This window comes from Rhinopithecus roxellana, chromosome 3 (assembly GCF_007565055.1).
Source record: "Rhinopithecus roxellana isolate Shanxi Qingling chromosome 3, ASM756505v1, whole genome shotgun sequence".
Classification (NCBI taxonomy): domain Eukaryota; kingdom Metazoa; phylum Chordata; class Mammalia; order Primates; family Cercopithecidae; genus Rhinopithecus; species Rhinopithecus roxellana.
This window is the reverse complement of record NC_044551.1, coordinates 136,511,965-136,516,379: the sequence shown is the minus strand read 5'-3', so window position 1 is coordinate 136,516,379 and position 4,415 is coordinate 136,511,965. Positions and strand designations below refer to the sequence as shown.

Genomic DNA, 4,415 nt, shown 5'->3' with positions numbered 1-4,415 from the left:
AAACTGTATAGTTAATAGAAGAATTATTGAGGAACAACTTTCTTTCGTAGAAACATGAAAAGACTTCTTAAATAAAACTTTAAAACCACATACCTTAAGGCAAAAATTGGTTATAATAATTACATCTATCAAAATAAAGTTTTCTTCAATAAAAAAACACCTTGAACAAAATTAATAATGTATTACAAAAGGCCCAAATAATTGCACTATTTAAAAGAGTAAAAGAACTACTATCTAGAAATTTATACAAGGACCTCTAAAAATCATGAAAAAGATGTCTCAAAAGAAGTGGGTACAAGAAATAAAAAGACAACTTACTAAAGAAAAAACCCAAAAGGGTAAAATTATGTAAATCATACTCATCTTATTGTCAGAGAAATGGAAGGTAAATATGTCTCTTTGGCAAAAATTAGAAAGCTGGATAATGCCAAATGTTGATAAGAATATAGGCATCCAGGACCCCTTGGTCTGTAGACCGGCATGTTGGGGTCCGCGTGTTTCCTAAACAAAGGAATGAACACACAAGACAACACAAGACAAGACAAACATGGCGGCCGCCCCGAACCACACGCTCTGCTTTATTTTATACAGTCATTTGTGGAATGTTACCAAGTCACAAGACACATTGTTGTTTTTCTGACCTTTCCCCGACTTTCTGGATTTTCAAGATGTTTACACATAAACAAGCCCCCAGGGTCTGCTGTTTGCAACTGGCTCCTATGGGGAACGCCCTGCTTTGTTTACAAGAGCAGGACTTATCCGGAACGTCTCGTTTGCGAGCACGTAGTCCTTTACACCGGCACAGTCATTTTTGAGTGTAATTTGACAGTACTTACTCAAATTAAATATAAAAATATAATGTGAGCCTGCAAGCGTGATTCTGGGATTATACCCTAAGTAAATTCTTTCAGGAATATATATGAGGATTTTGATGACAGCATTGTTTTTGTTTTAGAGTTGGAGACATCTGGTAGTACATCACAAGGAAGTGGATATGGAAAAAATGTGATGGATACACACATACTTCAGAGTACTATGCAGCTGTTATAATAGCCTACTAAATGAACAATTTGCAAAGTGCATGAATCTTAAAGGTATATTTTTAGGTTAAGCACAAACACAGAGAGAAAAAGTGAAATGCAACAATTTCATTTTTGTAAGTTAACAATTTGGGAATATAAAAATTAATAGGCATTTTAAGTGGTCACACAAAACAAACAAATCTACATAAGGGAATGGGGACAAAGGAAAAAACTAATGGCATAATTAACAAAATGAGTAAATAGCACAAGAGGTAAGGAAATAAAATTACACCAATGTAATTTTAGCTATAACATAAATGGTTTTTCTAGTTTGTTTGCGTCTATGATTCACTGCAAGGTATTTCCTCTAAAATAGAAGTCCAAACTTAAGTAGAATCAAGATATCTTAAAAGTAAGCTAATATACTAGCTATTCTCATTTTAATATGAAGAACTTAGAACAAAATTATTAAGGCTGAGTGACTGGCCCATACAAGTCTATTGACTTTTGGTCCAAAGAACTTCCCACCAAATTACATTGACCTGTTAATAAAAACCAAACTGTAAACTTCAAACTGAGAGTTTCCTTAACCTAGAGTTGTTTAGTATTCAATTGATGACATAGCACAAAAAATGTGAATCTTATAATGATAAATGGCTGGAAAATGTAGCAAAAAGGAGTTATTCAACACTAATCAACAAGTTATGATTCCAACATTTTGCTCTGATTTACTTCATTTGTTTCAAAAAAATGATTTTCTCTTTATCATTTTTATTTTTTTTTTTTTTTGCACATTCATGCATTTTACTGGAGAGTATAACATCAAAAATTGGTAAACACTAAACAAACCACAAAGGGGTACATTTCAGGACTTCCCTAAGGTTTCTGGAAAACGAAATGATACCAGTACTCTCGTGTTCCTTTTTACCTCCTCCCAAGAAGTGCCCATTAAAGGTTTTACTATGGCACCCTGAGAGTAAACTCTGTGCTAATGTACTCATCAATTGACACTAGAAGATGGTATTTTTAGATGTTTACTAAATAGAGTTACCTTTTCCTTTTGCTTATCCACGTTGAATTCTTAGTCCCCTTTCTCTATTCTTTTCTGCTTAGTCTGCCTCAAAGGGATGAGGTTTTGATAAAATAGTTCTTAGAAATTTGGTTGGATATGGAGCTCCTTCATTCAGCGAATATAAAATGATAATCTACTCTGGCCAAGACAGCAGTTGATTATATAAAATATTATTGCTCAGGTAACGAATTTATTCCATGGAACTGAGCTTGTCGTAATGAGTGAACTTAAAAGCTCTAGACCAGCCATCATAGCTTCCTTGTGTTCAAGAATTGCAATTTGATGGTGGGTCCCGGCAAAGTGTCACCAGATACCTGAAACTTTTTAAAAAGGGATCACGTGATTAGATGAGTTTCACTAGAATAATTAACCTAAATTAAAGTCAACTAATTTAGTAACCTTAATTTCATCTGCATAATCCATTTTGCCATGTAAAAGGTTTTTCTTTTTTGTTTTTATTTTTAATATAAGAGACATTAGGGCACCAAGGCGGATTTCTTTCTTTTTCTTTTTTTTTCTTTTTTTTTTTTTTTTTTTGGTATTGCAAACATGTACTGTTTAATATTACCTGAATTTAATTTAAAACATGTTTGCAAACAAAACAAAATTAAAAGCCTTTAAGGCAAACCTCCCCCTAAGGAAAAAAGTCATTTGTTATAAAATTGTGAGGATACCCAGGCAAGACCCCACTTAAGATTCGTCAGCATGAACTTGAGAGCTTTTGTCCACTGCTCCTCAGAGTTAAACTGGGTTTTGATGGAATAGGAGCCGCCGCTGCCTCCTGTGTCTTCGATTTTGCCTTTCTCCACATCCATCCTGTAGGGAAGACAAAAACGTGTCTCGCCTTTCTCAACCTCTTCTTTGAACTGCTGCACACAGTCCAGGAAAGCCACCATTGCATGGTCAAACTTGTTGTCCCAGAAAAACCGCAACCCCCCAGAACAGTATAACGGCAGCTCCTTAGATTTGTCTGTCAGAGACTCCAGATATGAATGGTTTCCGTAAGGAACAAGTCGATATCTCTGAAATTTCAGACCCATCTTATTGGCCAGAGCATGGAGCAGCAACACAGTCCGGCCCCAAGCAGCATTAATCTCATTCCGTTCTACGGGAACACTGGGCAGGCGACCCAGCCTGAGGTTATTGATTGTGCCAAACTGTCCACTGTGCCAGATGTGGAAGGTTGCATTAAAGACACTGGTTTTCTTCAGCTTATCCAGCTGAATCTGTGCATAACGCATCTGGTTTTCCACATTCTTCAGCTTATCATCCAGCTCCAGCTGTTGCCGTTTAAATTCACTGTATTCTCTCTGATACTGAGTTTCCTCCTGATCCAGTCTCTCAGCCTCATCCTGGGCCTTCTCGAGATTTTCTGCCACCATCTTGCGGTTCTTTTCCACATCTTCCAGCTCCTGGATCAGCCTCTCCTCCTCTAGTGCTAGCTCCTTTAGCTCCATCTGTAGCTGTTCACTGTCATCCTCATTCATTTGCTCTAAGATCTCCAAACAGCGTTAGTAGTTCTGACACTCATTTTCAGTGGCGTTGAGCTGAGTGTCCAGCTGGTCTAAAAGAGTATCTGTGCATTCCTCACAGAGTGGGTGATCCACATCTGTCTGGCCTGACATGATGTCAAAAAGGTCTCCAGTGACCTTCAGTCTTCGGCTGAGGTTCTCCATGGTGCTGCCATCAGTTGCCTCTCCAGTCAGAGTGAAGCTGTTGGCACTTTCTGTGGACATTATCCTGGCTGGGGGGATGAATCTGCAAGAGACACCATACTGGCGAGGAGTTTCAATAAATGGCTCCTCTCCTGAGTTAGTCTCTTCCTCCTGGTTTCGCCTGGGCTGTGGTAAGTAATGGAGCTGTGAGTTCCTGGATGGTGACACGGTCCAGGATCTTGAAACTCGTGTCCAGTTTCAGGGGCTGGCTGCAGCGCTGGCACACGAAGCTCACCTGCATGGTGCTGTTGTTGGACGTCTTAGACCCTTCCATCCCTCGGGAGCCCGGAGCCCGTCACCCAAGTCCGGTCTACCGCGGGGGCACTGTGGCCTCGGGTCGGTCCCAGAGCGAGGCCTCCAAAACTGCCATCGCTCTGTCTTCGGCGACTTCCCAGTCCGGTGGATTTCTTAAAATTCTCACTATACATAGCTTTTGAGTACTGCCTCATCCTTGGACAGACTGTATCTCAACAGTCTCTGCTGAGCAACCCTGGCACCTTATTTTAAACCTCCTACTCCCTTATTTTATGCGAGTTCCCATCTTGAATCCTGATTCTTCTTGTAGCACCATTCATGTGCACCTGAATATGCAGTTAAGAGGCTTAG

General features: G+C 39.4%; 1 pseudogene across 1 annotated transcript; it reads right to left on the bottom strand.

Annotated features, from left to right (window-relative positions):
* Positions 1-2,619: 2,619 nt before the first annotated feature.
* LOC104681634 lies at positions 2,620-4,200 on the bottom strand (annotated as a pseudogene). Its single transcript, XR_004056291.1, has one exon. The product of XR_004056291.1 is annotated as a beclin-1 pseudogene (transcript).
* Positions 4,201-4,415: the final 215 nt, after the last annotated feature.